Source organism: Lampris incognitus, chromosome 12, assembly GCF_029633865.1.
Source record: "Lampris incognitus isolate fLamInc1 chromosome 12, fLamInc1.hap2, whole genome shotgun sequence".
NCBI lineage: Eukaryota > Metazoa > Chordata > Actinopteri > Lampriformes > Lampridae > Lampris > Lampris incognitus.
The window spans coordinates 34,741,405-34,759,597 of record NC_079222.1 but is presented as its reverse complement, the minus strand read 5'-3'; the positions used below and the strand labels follow the sequence as shown (position 1 = coordinate 34,759,597).

The 18,193-nt window shown below is 42.5% G+C and overlaps 1 protein-coding gene across 2 annotated transcripts in view; it reads right to left on the bottom strand.

Annotated features, from left to right (window-relative positions):
- erbin (erbb2 interacting protein) overlaps nucleotides 1-18,193 on the bottom strand; it is a 100,769-nt gene that overhangs the window by 61,292 nt on the left and 21,284 nt on the right. The window contains exon 2 of one of the 2 annotated variants that reach the window (XM_056290532.1): nucleotides 13,424-13,500. The exons of the other annotated variant lie outside the window; for it this stretch is intronic. The gene's annotated coding sequence lies outside the window, so the exon portion shown is untranslated. The remainder of the gene's footprint in view (nucleotides 1-13,423; nucleotides 13,501-18,193) is intronic. 2 annotated transcript variants of the gene reach the window in all.

Below are 18,193 nucleotides of genomic sequence, written 5' to 3'. Positions count from 1 at the left end.
CACCCGGATAACCTGATTTGTTGTGATTTTAATGACTCTGAGATGTACATGTGTTCCCTTTAATTACACGCAACAGTATTATTTGATAGTTTTGTTGACTAAATATTTCTTTATATTTTGAAATATATTGTAGTGGGTCTTAATTTTGCAATAAAAACAAAAACTGAAAAACAATCCTGCAAACAGCAGTGCAAGCTCACAACATCAGTTTCCCTTTTCCTCTCCACCACTGTCTCCCTACCTACTTTGTTTCATCACCGCATATCAATTACTGATACATTTTTTTAAGGATGTAACCCTTTTTTTCAAATGCAAATTGTATTTCTTTCCTGTTGACATTTCTGTAGCAATAACCTTTCAATGTATTAGTGTTCCCTAGTTACTGCTTTACATACTATTTTTCATTGGTGCGGTTGGGTCTGCCATTCTTGCTGAGTGTTCCAATGGAACGGCAGGAGAAATACGTCTAGTCTGTCACAAAAACTAAGAAAAAGAAGAAGAAACTTGCATGTCTCATGCAGAAACGAAAGCGACAGTTGCTAAAATAAATGCTAAACATTATCCAGCCTTTAATGAGGTTTAACACTTCGGTAGGCAACTTTGAAGAAGTGCTCAATTCTCACAGAACACCCCCCTCTGCTTCCCCTTCTTCCCTCCCGTAACTTCTCCTTCCAAACCAGCTTCATGCGTGTGCCTGAGTTTGCCCATCATAATTGGTAATGTTCATATTGTCGTAGAGCATCTACAAATGAAGATTTTTTTTTTCAGCAAATCTCTTAGTTATACCAACGTTGTTGTTGTAAAGCAACATGCTTTACTTACAGGTTACGCATAAAGATCGCTATTTCCGAAGTACTGCCGGCACCTTGTGTGACAACCTTTATTCAAGATCTATATAGTCAGAAACATCATTTCCCCAGCCCACACCAGTGCAACACCAAGACAAAACACATCCAAAAACTGCAAGAACTACAAGAACACATATATCCAACACATATATCTAAACTAAACAACAAAAAACAATTGTCCAGGAGAACGAATGCCAGCCAGGAAGACTGTCGGGACTGCCGGTCTGCATGGGCTAGCAGTTAGCTTAGCCTGCCCCGCTTCTGCGTCCTGTCAGACCGCCCTTAGGGTTTCCTCTTCGGGCACAGCTCCGGTCAGGGCTGTGGTCCGTGGATCCACAGGATGCAGCAGACCAGGCTCCCTCAGCTGACCCAACGCCAGCTCTCCCAGCCAGACACCTTCGACACACCTCCGCACACTCCACACGACAACACTAAAACACAATCAAGGCTAGGCGAGGCCGCTGCCAGACCGCCCTCAGTGTTATCCGAACTGCCGGTCTGCATGGGCTAGCGGTTAGCTTAGCCTGCCCCACTTCCACGTCCTGTCAGAACGCCTCGGTATTACTTGTTTGGGCACAGTTCCAGGCAGGGCCGTGGTCCCTGGGCCCGCAGGGTGCAGTTGAACAAGCTCTCCCAACCGATCCAGCGCCAGCTCTCCCAGCCATCAAACGAAGACAAACTCGGACGCAGATGTGGACAAAGACACTGCATGGACGATACTGGGTGAGCCCGCCACAAACATGAATTGGTGCTTTCATCTTCACACCGGTACTGGGTGACACCGCTGAAAACGTTGTTAATCTATCCATGTAAACGATGCTTTTGTTCAACGAATCTCTTAGTTACAACTATACTGTTTTACTTAAAATACTGTTTTACTTAAAAGTGAAGTATCTATAAAGATCACCGTTTCCAAAGCACCGCCAAATTATGTGACGACCTCTGTCCAAGATCTGTATTAATGCCTTTAAGACAGTAAAATGTACTGCAGTTGTTAATTTATCCATGTAAAAAAACATTTTTTTCAGCAAATCTCTTAGTTACCCCAACATTGATGTTGTGGAGCACTTTTGCACTTAGGTGTATTTAGTATTTTAAGCATTTATTAAGATGAACACTATTTAGTCTATTCACCTCTGCGAGGTTCATATGATGACAACAAAACTGACAAAAAGCATGGCAGAAAAGAATTTTTCCAACAATCGTCATACGTGATAGTAATCATAAAAATAAGCAACTACAAGTGCCTTTATCTTCTTACTCTTGTTATTCTCATGGAACATTTGCCCTCTACCACCAGACTTGACTGTTTGAGTACCTACTTGTGTTACGCAGAACCTGTTTTGTGTTAAAACAGACCTAAAGGTAATTGAGCATAAGCGAGTCTTGTCCCAGGAGAAACTGTTTGTTGTTTGTTTAAATGTACTTGAGTGTAATGGAGCCTTCTCTTGAGAAAGCTGTGTGATCATTTACATAGCTACTTGGCTGAGGTGCGGAAAACTTTTAAAAGGGTTAAGACTCATAAAGGTGCTGGCCCAGACGGCATCCTTTCCTGTCTGCACACTGCTTTAGTACACCTTGAAAAGAAACATACCTACGTCAGAATGTTGTTTATTGATTACACTGGACAACGAAGGTTTTGCTTCTTGAACACCTTTGGGTCTAGTTTATGGATTTTGGGCTGCTGATCCTGAAAATCGCCTTAAAATGTCCCTATCACATACCGTTTTGTTGATATAACCTATTTTTTTGTGATTTCGCGTCATATTTTAAATCCACTAGTGCCAACAAAGCAAGCTGTTTTGGTCAGTCCAAGCATGCCGGGCCATGATGCTGGCAGACAAGCTATAAAAGCTGCTCACATTTACAGATGCTGTTTGGACACATGTTGATGCACATGTTCTTCAGGCAATAGCATAGTGAGTATACTTAACAAGAGGATTTATTGTCTTCAGAAAGATTTAATACAGCAGAAATGTCTCGTCAATGTTGCAACGGCTGCAATACATCCTGTTTCATCTGTGGTGAGGATACGCTTAAGGCTCAAAGACGCACCATAACTGCACTTATTAAGAAAGCCTATGAGCTGTACTGCTGATGTAAAATTGGTGACCAAGAGAAACCCTGGGCTCCTCACATTTGCTGTGCAACATGTGCAGTCAACCTGAGAGCTTGGCTCAGAGGTACTTGGAAGTCAATGCCATTTGCAGTACCAATGACGTGGCGAGAACAGAAAGATCACGTGGCGGACTGTTACTTCTGTCTGACCAATGTATCTGGCCTCTCTACTAAAAATAAGAAATCTATTGAATACCCCAATCTGCCTTCAGCCATGAGACCAGTGCCACATGATGACCGCCAGTACCAAAACCACCAGAGACATGGAGCCTAGATGAGGCAGATGAAGATGCCATGACGAATGAACCAGATGTGGAAAACAATGCTGAACCAGATGTTGAACACGTTATGCCTGGTTATCCTCATCTGATAACACAACCAGAATTAAATTACCTAGTCTGGGACTTAGATTTGTCAAAAACTAAGGCAGAACTACTCGGTTCAAGATTGCTAGGAGGGGGTTTGCTATCACCAGGTACAAAAACTTCTTTATGCAGGTTGACAACCTGTTTCTGCACTGCCATTGATGGACTGTCCATGGCTTTGGGTTGTGTGCACGACCCACAACAATGGCATCTTTTTATAGATTCATCAAAGTTAAGCCTGAAAGCTGTCCTGTTACACAATGGCAATATCCACCCTTCAGTACCCACTGGCTATGCAGTACACATGAAAGAAACCTACAATAGCATGGAACTGTTGTTGAAACACATACAGTACAACAATTACGACTGGAACATCTGTGGTGATCTAGAAGTATTGGTACTACTACTAGGAATGCAGCTCGGATATACAAAGTATTGTTGTTTCCTTTGCGAATGGGATAGCCGTGCTCAAGAGTCACATCATATTAAAAAGAACTGGCTGCCCCATAAGCATTTCCTTCCAGGGCAGAACAGTGTGGCGCATAAACCACTTGTCGACCCAACAAAGATATTTCTGCCTCTTCTTCATATAAAACTCGGATTGATGAAACATTTTTTGAAAGCAATGAACAAAGAAGGTGATGGATTTCACTATTTGAGACAGATGTTTCCAAGAATAAGTGATGCCAAGATTAAGGAAGGCATTTTTGTTGGTCCACAAGTCATCTGTCATTGATGACCAGGGAGTTAGAAGACCTGCTAGTGGGTTCAGTGAAAATAGCATGGACGGTATTTAAGGATGTTGTTGAGAATTTTCTTGGCAACTACAGAGCACCAAACTACACTGAGCTGCTTGACAACATGCTTAAAGCACACAAACCCATGAAGTGCAACGTGTCATTGAAAATTCATTTTCTACATTCACACTTGGTCTTCCCTGCTGATCTTGTTGCCGTTAGTGACAAACATGGTGAAAGGTTTCACCAAGACATTGCGACCATGGAAAAGAGGCATCAGGGCAACTGGAATCCATCAATGCTGGCCGACTATTGTTGGACACTGACATGAGAGGCACCAGATGCTGAGTACAAACGAAAATCAGCTGCAAAACATTTTAAGCTCAGCTGAACTAACACCAATGTGTCAGCATGATTATGTGATTAAACGTGTTAAATTCAACAGAAGTTATTGTAATTACAGCTCTGCTTTTTTTTTTTTTAAATTTATTTCTGATTTTTCCCTTTTTTCTCCCAATTTAGTGGCCAATTGATCCCTATTTTAATTCAAACACCCACCCTCGTATTGCATGCGTTCGCCAACTGCATCTCTCCGGCCGGCAGTCTCGAAGGAAAGCGCCTCCCCACTTTCGTGACAAGGCGAATCCAAGCCGAACCACTGTTTTTCCGACACACACAGAGACGCATTCACATGACGAACACAAGCCGACTCCGCCCCCCTCCCGAAGACAGCGTTGCCAATGATTGCTGCTTCATCGAGTCCGGCAGCTCTGCTTTTAATACAAATGTACCATCCAGACTGGTGTTGAAACTCAGAGCTCTTGGTCTGGCCAACTGTATTTGTAATTGGCTATTTGATTCCCTGACAGGCAGAGCCCAGACTGTGAGAATAAGTAAAACATACTCATCCACATTAGTTCTTAGGACCGGCGCACCTCAGGGCTGCCGTCTCAGTCCCCTATTGTACAGTCTGTTTACACACGACTGTGTTACCAAACATGATAACAACAGCATCATTAAGTTTGAGGATGACACCACAGTGAATGGGGTAATAGGTGACCGTGATGGGAGGGTCTATAGGAGGGAAGTGGAAGATTTAACCATATGGTGCCATGATAACTACCTCTCTCTAAATATCAGTAAGACAAAAGAAATCACTGTTGACTTCAGAAAGATCAGAGGAAATCACATTCCTATTTCCATCAATGGTTCATCTGTTGAAAATGTGGAGCATTTTAGATTTCTTGGTGTACACATCACAGACACCCTCACATGTCTCTCAACACCGATTGCATCTTCAAGAAAGTACAACAGAGACTGTATTTTATGAGGCATCTCAAAAGATTTGGTATGAGCAACAAAACTTATTAACTTTATCGCAGTACCATCGAGAGTGTCTTGACAGGCTGTATCAGTGTGGTTTGGCAACCTGACTGCTCAGGACTGGAGACTGTTGCAAGGGACTGTAAAGACCGAAGCAAAAATCATTGACGTGTAACTACCACAACTTCATAATATTTACACCACTTGCTGCAAAAAACAAAGCCCACAACATAATTAAGGGCACCAGCCACCCTACTCATGTTCTGCTCTCACTCTTTGCATCTAAAGAATGCTACCGGAGCATCAAATCACACACCACCCATCTCAGTAATAGTTTCTTTCCACAGTCGGTCAGGTTGCTGAACAGCTGATACACCCATATGCACCTTACATTGTTATGTTATTGCGTACTGTATGTTGTGTTTATAATGCATGAATTCACTGTGTACACAGTCTATGTTTTTGTTTTGTTTTTTTGGGTGGGGGGGGTGGTGGTGTGTCCTTGCATTCTTTTTCCTTGTGTCCCTTGTGTTACGGGAGAGAGAGCCAGAGCAAAATAAATGTTGAACTTGGAGTTGCACAGACTGTAAATTTGCACATGTACTTGAGCATGACCAAGTCTTTTCTAGGGAGAAACAGTTTGCCACTTGTTCTGTGACTGTTTGTAAGTTTGAGTAGCAAACTTTGTGTTACACAGACCCAGAATCTACAGGAAATTAAGGAACAATTTATTCTAATCTACAAATGCTGTTCCAGTGAGTATTTACTGGTTAAAATAGTTGCACTTGTGGACTGAGAGTGGTGTTTCATTGTATAACCATTTCTGGCTATTTTATTCCTCTATGTTTTTATCTTTTAATTTCTTTATTAAGATTTCATTATATCTTGTGTTTTTAGCGGCTCTTTTTTAAAGTTGATCTTACTCTGTCTTTCATACCTAATGTTCTTTATACCTTACATAAAGCACTTGAATTTGCCTTTGTGTATGAAATGTGCTACGCATAAAAAACGTGCCTTGTCTTATCACGTCGGGTGTCATATGAACTGCAACCACAGCTTTCTAATCTACCTTTGTATCGCTGTAAAAGCCATTTCCTATTGGTGAAGACTGAGACGACGACTCTGCTGAGATGAGCATAAATAAGGTGCACAGTATGATGAGATTCGTTCACTTCGGCTATCGTCAGACCCTCTCAATTACCTTCTAATTTAAAAAAATTGTAGAGTACAAAAGCTGTTACGTTGAGCCTTCTCTGCAAGAGAGTTTCCTGACAAACGTGTACTCTCTACTACTAGGCTGATCTAATACGGTAACAGTACATTTCGGCTGTCTGTGTGAAGGATTTCCTTCTAGCTGTGGAAAATAATCAAATCTGAAAGCGTAAGAGAGTTGATGCTTGAACCAAATTTTCCTATTATGCTGTAGAGACGCCAAAAAACAGGTGAATGCCAGGCAATTCCACAGTCTAGTATACCATATATTCCAAAAAGAATCCAACAAATAAATAAAAAAAAACAAAAAATATTAAAGAGCTCATACTGACTAGTGGTGGGTGCCCTTGAATTATGCAATATAGTATGTTAGTTTAAGGAATGCACCGATACCAATATCGGATATCGGGCTGATACCAGGCTAAAATGGAGGATCGGTATCAGAGATTTTATCTGAGACCGATATATGATATCAAAAGCCATGAGTCACATGTCATAAATAAAAACAAAATTACTGAATTTTTGTTACACAGAAGCCTGCATTTCTTTACAGTGAGAAAAACTGATTCAATCTCATTGACCCCAAACTAATAGTCGAAGTCTGCACTGATTCAGCAAAAGTTAAGGACCGGTTCTTGGTATCGGCCAGTACTTAAAAGATTCCTACTTGGAATCAATATCAGTGCAAAGGTGATATCAGTGCATCCCCACTTAGTTTGTGTGTAACGCCCAAAAATTTATGAAGTAGTCTTACTTGGCAATACGCATGCCTCCTCCGATACATGTGGAGTCGCCAGCTGCTTCTTTTCACCTGAAAGTGAGGAGTTTCACCAGGGGGACGTAACGCGTGGGATGATCACTCTATTCCCCCCAGTTGCCCCTCCCCTCCAAACAGGCTCCCCGACCGACCAGAGGAGGCACTAGTGCAGCGACCAGGACACATACCCACATCCGGCTTCCCACCCGCAGACACGGCCAATTGTGTCTGTAGGGATGCCCAACCAAGCCGGGGGTAACACGGGGGATTCGAACCGCAATGGAATAGACCGCCATGCTACCCGGACACCCTCCCTCATTGTCTCTTGGCCTCCTTTCTTTCTACTAATTTTTTTGCTCTTGCTATCAAAGCAAAAAGCAAAATGCCTACCCAATCCCACTGAGAAGGCGGTTGACATACAGAGCCACTGCTGACTGAACAAGTTAAGTCTTCTTTTGGGCCCCATCAGTGATTTCTGCAAACCCAAGACAAATCAAATTGTCCATGTCCTGCAGAGGAAACACCAGGAGCCCTTGGACTGATCAATTTAAACTCTTGTTTTATATTCTTAATCATTCGCTTGGAGGTCTCTGGTGTGACAAAACAATAATAGTGAGTTGAGAAATATGAATAAAAATCTCTTCACTGTAATCCAAATGTTAAATGAGTTGAGCTGGTTGCTTAGTCACCGAGATCGAGTTCAGATTCCTTGGTTTTCTATGTAACAGATGCTTGTTTTGACACGCAGAAGCCTTCAATCCTAAGCTTCGGCTCCAGGCTCAAGCGTTGGGGCTTTTTTTTAATCAACACTGAATCACACTTCCTCAAATCAGACTTCCACAATACCTCTGCACACGTTTACCAGGTGTCTGTAACTAGAGGAGCTGCCACTTTCAGAATTAGTTTTTGATAAAAAAAAAAAAAAAAAAAAAGGTTACTGTTAATCAGCTCAGTTGGAAGTAATAATGGCACATCCACTGCATGGCAGAAACCTCAAAGGTTTTATCGAGAAAGTTGAAGCATACACCGTGTTCAGTCTATGATGTTCTGTTCTCCTACCAGTCTAGCAATTTTATTAAGTGTCCATCCATCCATCCATTATCCAAACCGCTCATCCTACTCAGGGTCACATTTATTAAATGTCATAAACACAAAATACAGCCTACCTGTAAGCTGGGACTCTGGTGCGATTAACCTCTTGGTATGGGAAACGTTAAGAGGAAGACATTGGAAGACGAATCAGGGAAGAAAAGAGTGATTCCAGAAACAAAAGCTTGAACAACCGGCAAACTCTCACCAACTCCATCCATCCATCCATTATCCGAACCGCTTATCCTGCTCTCAGGCTCGCAGGGATGCTGGAGCCTACCCCAGCAGTAATTGGGCAGCAGGCATGGAGACACCCTAGACAGGCCGCCAGGCCATCACACAGGGCCGATACACACACACACACACACACACACACACACATTCATACCTAGGGGCAATTTAGTACAGCTGATTCACCTGACCTGCGTGTCTTCGGACTGTGGGAGGAAACCGGAGCCGCCGGAGGAAACCCACGCAGACATGGGGAAAACATGTAAAACTCCACACAGAGGACGACCCGGGAAGACCCCCGGAAGTTGGACTACCCCGGGGCTCGAACCCAGGACCGTCTTGCTGTGAGGTGAACGCGCTAACCATTGTGCCACCATGCCACCCCTCACCAACTCCAAGCAGCCAAATACAGAAACCTGTCCAAGATGTGAATCCAACAGTGAGGACAATAATTCTACACAAGGCAACAGAAACTTGTCAATATAATGGACCTCAGTGATGTCACAAACCAGCCACTACATGTATTACATCCGAGTTTCAGGTGAATTAGGTCTGACTTGACCCCGCCAGGGCTTAAATACGGTGTTACCCTGCATTAAAGGGAAATGTTTTGCTGTTTTTTTAATCATCAATACTTTGGTCCCCAGTGTCCCTTCGGGGATGAATAAAGTATTCTGATTCTGATTCTGATTAAAGGATGACACCGTTTCTTGTCTGCTCATTCTGTGTCACCGGGAAGCACGGTGGAAAGGTCGAAAATCTACTCACTGACGAAGTCAAACAGCTGGCATTTCAGACTAATGAAACATACAAGCCGCTTGTTTCCCTTCCTGATTCTCAGTCACGCCCCCGGTGGGAGGTCACAACGCACAGCAGACAAGAGACCTACTTCAACCGGGGAGATTTGCATAAACGCCCACTCACCTACAGGCGCCATACCAAAATACAAAAAGCAGATGTGGCCAGCTGAGCAGTGAGGGGAGCGCATGTGAGAGACGGCGTACTTCCTGGCTGCCGTGCAGCCACACTTGTATAAACCACAGCATATAGTAAGAAAGAGGAGGTATGTGACATGGGGACACTTGCGGCATCCACTATGAATTCTGGTTAGTGTAGGAATGGTTTAATCTAGTCAGAACCTGACTGTCAACAGGAAAATGGCCTTACCTTGGCCAGTTTTGGGTGTTTGTTTTTTTTGCTTCTCTAAATTCAGGTGAAATTCAAGTTTGACGTCACCAATACCGACAGCAAAACCTCCCTTACACTGCAGCCCACAACTGACATTTGGAGTTGAGTAAACTTTGACTTTAACAAAGCGAATCTAGAAACAACTACGCACAGCCCGCTCAGACAAACAGATCAGGGCTACACAACGTGGTTTCAGAAATGACAACTACTTCACAACACGTTTAAACAGCAAAAACACTGATTCATCACAGATGAAAGGCTAGAGAACGTTCTTCTGCTTTTTATAATTTAGTTTTTTTCCCCCCTCCTTTTACTCCCCAATTGTACTTGGCCAGTTACCCCACTCCTAGTCGCTGCTGTCTCGGTCGCTGCTCCACCCCCCTCTGTCGATCCAGAAGGGCTGCAGACTATGCCTCCTCCGAGTCATGTGGAGTCGCCAGTCGCTTCTTTCACTTGACAGTGAGGAGTTTCGACAGGGGGACTTAGCGCGTGGGAGGATGACGCTATTTCCTACAGCCCCCCCCCCCGCCCCGAACAGGTGCCCCATCCGACCAGAGGAGGCGCTAGTGCAGCGACCAAGACACATACCCACATTACTTTCCACCCGCAGACACGGCCAATTGTGTCTGTAGGGACGCCTGACCAAGCCGGACACAACACGGAGATTCGAACCAGCGATCCCCGTGGTGGTAGGCAACAGAATAGACCGCCACACTACCCGGATGCCCCTACATGAAATGAAGTTTAACTTTTACCTCTTTGTCAATATCCATTTCACAAAGACACACTTCTATCAGGCAGGTCATGACAACAACTAAAGGGAAATAACCACAATATTGTGTACACACACACACACACACACACACACACACACACACACACACACACACAAATATCGAACCAGGGCAATCTGACAGTAAATGGGCTACTGGAACAAAGCATTCATGGAATAGGGCTGAAAACAACATGGAGCTACTAGGATGCTACTACATGAGCTGGATGACATACAGGACAGGACATATGAAACCTATGTGGGAAGTATGGATGTCCAACAGACCTACATCCACACTCAATGAGAAACAACCAGTTACACAACATTCACACATAGCCAAGAGAAAGCTGTTCTCACAACTGGAAATTGATGGACGACAAAGAACAACAAACTTGTGCCGCAATAATGAGTAAATAACTGCATCCATCAAGGGACGGCACACTACACCGGCACCTACTCCAGTACCACTCCACGGCTTAGCTGCTGACTTGACAGCCATGACCATAGATAAGCTAACGACTCTCACACCCCCCACTCAAGACTGCAAATAAAAAATATCACGAAAGAGGACAAAACGTTCTGCAATCCATCGTCTAATCCAACAAGCGGTCTATTCCATTGCCTAACAACACAGGGATCGCTGGTTCGAATCCCCGTGTTACCTCCGGCTTGGCCGGGAGTCCCTACAGACACAATTGGCCGTGTCTGTGGTGGGAAGCTGAACATGGGTATGTTTCCTGGTCATTGCACTAGCGCCTCCTCTGCTTGGTTGGGATGCCTGTTCGGGGTGGGGGGACTGGTGGGAATAGCGTGATCCTCCCACGTGCTACGTACCCCTGATGAAACTCCTCACTGTCAGGTGAAAAGAAGCGGCTGGTGACTCCACATGTATGGGAGGAGGCATGTGGTAGTCTGCAGCCCTCCCCGGATCGGCAGAAGGAGTGGAGCAGCGACCGGGATGGCTCCGGAGGCGAGGCAACTGACAAGCAGTAGCTTTAAAGACAAAGTTAGCACTTGTTTTAAAAGCCTGTCTCCACCTACTCCCATTTTGAAAATGGCCAAAAAAGGGGCGTAGCTGAAGAGGTAGATGATGGTGGTGTGTGTGTGTGGGGGGGGGGAGGGGGGTTGAAGGTGGCAGTACTATAAAAGAACACTTCGCCCCAGCTTTGGCTTACACCGACGTGTCTCCTTTCAACTGGGCTCATATTTCCTTGGTCTAACACAATAGATGCCTTGTGAGTCACTACGTCACACGAGCCCTGGCTGCTCTGATGCCCCCTATCAAGCTGGCATTTCAGACCTCCCCTGGATGTCCGAGGAAGAAGAGATTTTCTCTCTCGAAGCGGTTGTGTGTCGTCTCTCGTTTCTACTGAATTTATCATAAAGGTAATTAATTCTAACATCCGAGCCCCTTACAAACAAGTTTTCCACACAATTTTTTTTAAAACGGTTTACAACCCCTTTAAAGCTACAGTTGGTAACTTTTTTTGTGTTTTATTTGGTAAAAATGCCATAATACCCTTTCAGCTATCAGTAATATAAGTGATCTGAGAATAAATCTGGATCTCAGTGTTATCCCCCGCCTCTGTATTCAGGAATCTGAAAACGCCACCGCTCCCGTAAGCTTTGACCAATCAGGGCCTCTCTCTGGCCTCTCCGCCCTGATAGGTTGAGGGGCTGCCCCTACTTCTTGTCAATCACGTTGCTGTCTGAGTTTCCTGAGCGTTCATGAGAAACCCATAACAACGGCGGACAACGAAGCTCAGGCAGCGCTGGAATCGACTCCTAGCAAATTCTCAATTCCTCCGTTGCCAACAACTGCATATTCAAGCAGTTTTTTTGCAAACAGCTGTATAATTTCTCAAAAAATGGCAGATATTTTGCCATGTATACATGTTTTTCAACAAACTGCCACTTATCATAGGTTGATAAGAAAATGCCAAACTAATATAATTTTGATAGCAAGATGATTGTTATTATCAATAATAATTATGAATTATATTATCGGTAATTATAAAAATATAATTTTTATAAAAATGTATAATTCTATAAAATTCAATTTATTTAATTGTTTTTATAAAATGTATAATTTTATAAAATTATAAAAAATGATCGATTATAATTATTATCAGTGATAATTATAATTCTTATAATTATCAATAAAGTATCTCAAAATCAAAAGAAATTATTTTGTAGCTCATATCAGTGTCAATATTGTCTTTCTATATTCGTCTGCTTAAAATAGTGACAGATCAATTACCACTTAGGCCCATCAGTTTTTATCCAAACCACAAACAGTAAAAACTTCTCAAAAACAATTTTCTTGTATAAACATATTCCTATACCAATACTGTCGCTGCTGTATAATCCTAATCCATAATCGCCGCATATTGTAATTCTTACAATTATAGACACATAAAAGAGCTATGATAATACCAAAGGAGAAATTTAGCGATGGGGAACATTACGTTTAACTCTGACAAGATGCAACTGGTCCCACCCAGATCTCTTAAAGGCAAGTAACATGATACAGCAGCCAAACAAGCTCTGTATGCGTCATTAAAATCGGCATCCGATTTCGTTTTAAAAAGGTAAGAATACTGGCACACCTTAAACCTTGTTAGGCCAACTTTCACAAGACTACCCTACATGACTACTACACACATAACTGCAGGATACCATTTGCTTACAGTTACGGCTCATTATCAACGGACAAAAATATTATTTTTTAACAAACAAAAGGTTGTACAAAAAAGGATACACAGGCTTTGAATTAGACATACCTTGTCATTTATGACTTAAGCCCCTGGGTCCCAGTGTGTGGCCGGTGCAAAATCCGAGAGCAACAATTTTTTTTCGTCTGAAGAAAAGAGAAAGACCAGGATATGTGAAGGTAGTCAAGTGTCTTCATAATAACATGAGTGGAATTTCTGATAAGATTCCAAGGAGGAATATCTAAATCTTATTCACAGGGCCCTTCAATGGTCCAAACTTCCTAATGCGATTGCTTAACCTGAGGTATAAGCCATTTTTTCCTATTTTTGGTTTGCCTTGTCTCCTTGTGTAATGCTTGTATAACCTCAACCCTGTAATGCACAATCGTGTTTTAAACATTTGTTTTTTTCTATCAGAATATGTATTCTGCAGTGATGCCACATGAATATATAAATAGTTATATAAACATAAGGACAAAAAAAGGCGAAAATTGAGTCTCACAGCACTTTATTCAAATCACACGGTAAATAATAATGAACAAGACTTGCTGCTTTTGAAAAGCTGTTCTCCCATGTCTTGGCAATTAGGGGGGGGGAAATTCTAGCCAACACACATCAAAAACTATTCACACTTTTTCCAAAGAGTCCATCCATTTTTATCCAAAAAGTTACTGTGCCATGCCTGAAAGCAATTCCTGTCTGCAGTGAGACAGAGGCCAATATCACACTCACTACACTTCCAGGAGGTACGCTGTGCTGCCTGATCTGCCTAGAGGCCGTAGGAGTGACTGTAAGTGTGTCTGTCTCCAAGGTGACTGTGAGTGACGGGGATAGGGTTGACATCACTTCCATGGCAAGAAGCCAAATAAAAAGTGTAAAAGTGGAATAACAATATGGAATACTCAAAGTGCCTTTACAACTCTATCCAAACGCGCAAAGGAGAATCTACACTATTTATTACATCTCATCATCAGCCGCTTCTCCGGGGTCGGGTCGCGGTGGCAGCAAGCTAAGTAGGGCACTCCAGACGTCCCTCTCCCCAACAACGCCCTCCTCCAGCTCCTCCTGGGAGATCCCACGGGGTTCCCAGGCTAGATTGGACATGTAGTCCTTCCAGCGAGTTCTGGGTCTACCCCAGGGTCTCCTCCCAGTTGGACGTGCCCGGTAAACCTCCAAAGGAAGGCGCCCAGGGGGCATCCTTATCAGATGCCCGAACCACCTCAACTGGCTCCTTTCAACGCGATGGAGCAGTGGCTCCTTCTCCGAGCTCCCTCCGGATGTCCGAGCTCCTCACCCTATCTCTAAGCCTGAGCCCAGACACCCTACGGAGGAAACTCATTTCAGTCACTTGTATCCGCGACCTCACACTTTGGGTCACTACCCAAAGCTCATGACCATAGGTGAGGGTTGGAATGAAGACTGACTGGTAAATTGAGAGCTTTGCCTTCTGGCTCAGCTCCCTCTTGACCACAACGGTCCGGTACAACGTCCACATTACTGCTGATGCTGCTCCAATCCGCCTGTCAATCTCCCACTCCATCCTACCCTCACTCCTGAACAAGACCCTGAGATACCTGAACTCCTTCACTTGGGGCAACAACACATCAATACTCAAATCAATACTCAAATGTATTTATTACATTTACACTACTATACTTATTATTTCAGGAGCCGCACTAATAGTATAGAGCTATTGACACGAGGATGGGGTCAATCTCATGTTATTCCACTGCGCAATACGTTTGAGATCAGTGCTATCGAGAGATTCAATCCAAGGCATCCGATTGATCGATGGACTCAACCCAAGGCAACAGCAACAACTGTTTTCGACACAGAAAAATTGATAAATAATCACAGAAGACATTCAGTGTTGGACTTATCATTATGGATTTATTTTACAAAGTCTCCAAAAAGACACTGTAGTTTTGTTTTTTGTATCAGAATATTAATCCATTATCCGAACCGCTTATGCTGCTCTCAGGGTTGCAGGGATGCTGGAGCCTATTCCACCAGTCATTGGGCAGCAGGTGGGGAGACACCCTGGACAGGCCGCCAGGCCATCACACAGGGCCGATCTATCAGAATATGGCTGGGTTAAAAGCTTCTGAAAGTGATACGATCACACGGGAGCCCATTTTGGAACGGCACAGCGCCATGCGTCTGGGAGCAGAAAAAATGTTTTGCCTGGGCCCGGTCCACTGAGCTGACTGATTCTTTCGGTCTGGCATGCTGGCATGAAACAGCAGTTTCTCGGTTGAAAAAGCAATTATCCAATGAGGGCCATGGGGGGCCAAATGATTAGCCAATCAGTGCCACAGGCAATAACTGGTGTTTATTGAATTGTTACTAGTAAAACAAAAAAGTGACTAGACACAATGACATCAGTAAGTAGTGCGTATTCTAATAGAGGTAGTATCTAGTTCTTAGCAACTGGTGGCTTTACAATAGCAACTACTGACAGTCAGAACAGTGACTAGTGTTAAAATAATAAGTACCAAGTCTAATTTTTTGTGATTAGTGTCTTAAAATGAATAACTGATACGATGGCCTGACATGCATCATCAGCTGGACCATTGCAAGTAATGACGGCATAATAAAGATTTTAGCTAAACATATAATCCGACATCTATATGAGAGTAAATCACCTACACTTAACAATTATCACGACTCGGTTTTGTTCAACGTGAGTGGTGCCCTGAACTGGTTTAGAAGTAGACTACCTTTCTCCAAAAGCCTTAACTGTGTAATACTATAATCACAAGGTTTGCTAACGATAGTAACCATTTCAAGTAATAGTGAAAAGTCAGAATGGTCTTGTTTATGCTTCTACCTTCAACCCAACAGACACATTTACATATTTGGGAATAAAAATTGTCCCTGAGGTGAATAAGATTGCTCAGTCAAATTATGAGCCCATCCTGGATGCTAGTATTGCTTCGATAGAGCGTTGGACATCCTTACCTATTTCAATGATCGGCAGGATATACTTCCCAAATTTCTTTATTTGTTCCAGAATATCCCCCTACCCCCTCCTTCATCCTTGTTCACGAAAATCAAGAAACTGTTTACCAACTTTATTTGGCAAAATAAACGTCCTAGATTACGTTTATCTTTACTTTATCTACCATATGATCGAGGAGGCCTGAAATGTCCAAATATTCAATGGTATTACTGGGCAGCACAATTAAGGTCGATTATGTTTTACTTCTCATCTGGAAGTCCCCCAGCTTGGATTGATCTGGAAGCCTGCTCTGTTAAACCGGGCTTACCATTGCACCTGTATTTGTATTCAGCAGACCGTAAATATCTGAAGAAAAATACAGACAACCCTATAATATTGAATATGATGGATGTTTGGTTCGATGCTTGTAAGTATTTGAATATAAATATGTCCCAGTCACGCTTCAGTCCTATTTGGGGTAATGCCAATTTCAAACCAGGGCAAAATGATAGGGGATTTAAATTATGGGCTGAAAAGGGGTTAAGGAAAGTGCAAGACATGTACAGGGAGGAGGATGAAGTATTCATGTCCTTTGAGGAAATATCTACCAAGTATGACATTCCAAGGAATAATTTTTTCAAATATCTTCAGCTAAGGAGTTTTATATCCTGTCAAAGCCATTCATTAGACATTCCTACCATTTCTATATTAGAAGTTGCAGTCACAAAACACTGTTATGATAAAGGTTTAATTTCAACTATGTATGACTTATTTGTATCTGGATCTGATGAATCATCAGAGACAAAACTGAGATTATGGGAGGGAGATATAGAGGAGGAAATGTCTTTAGAAGAATGGAGTGAGGCATGTAAAGAGGCCCAGAGACAGACAGTTAGCAGCAACCTAAAGCTTCTACAGTATAAATGGCTGATGCGTACATATATAACTCCTGTTAAATTGCACAAGTTTAATGACAATATTCCTGATACCTGTATTAAGTGTAGTGAGGCAAGGGGGACGCTGTTTCACTGTATATGGGAATGTGTGGAAGTGAAAACCTTCTGGCAAGATGTTGTTGATATGATTGATCAAATTTTGTCAAAGAAATTACCACTGAGTCCAAAGCTTTTTATTCTTGGTTTATATCCTACCATCCATCATTTACATAGCAATGAGTTCAGATTTATAGATATGTGTATATTACAAGCAAAAAGTGTAATTGCTCTTAATTGGAAAAGTGTTGATGGACCAAGAATTGGTATGTGGGTTAAAGAAATGGCTTCAAACATGTCAATGGAAAAGATAATGTATATTGTTAGACGTAAACAAAGTGTTTTTGATAAAATCTGGGGATTGTTTCTGTACTTCTTAAGACGTAATACTAATGTTGGTAACTTGCTTCAGCAAGAACAAGCTCTGGGGGAGTAGAACAACTCTATCTGATTGTTTATATGCGTAAAAGCAACTGAAAAAAAACCCACACCCTCTAATCAGTCTGTGAAAGAAATTATTGTTATTATTTTATTATTTTTATTAATTTAATTTTTATCTTTATTATCTTCTTTAACCCTGCTTTGAATTGTATTACTTGTTATAGGGACGGGGTTATGGGGGGGGTAGGGTGAAAATGTTTGCTGTACTGTGCTATTACTTGTTTTGATGTAATTTGCAAACAAAATTCAATAAATATATTGCTTAAAAAAAATAGTGAAAAGTCAAGATTACGCCAGTATGGTCCTTAAACTATGAAGTGCTGGGGGGAAGCGCTGAAAGCAATAAACACTGCCCAGTTCAGGTTTGGTGGCTTGTCAGGTACCCTTAAATGTCCAGAATGTAATAGTAGGGGATCTTCAGGTAGGAGAGCCATTTTCAAGGTTTTAAATAACCATTTCAAATAC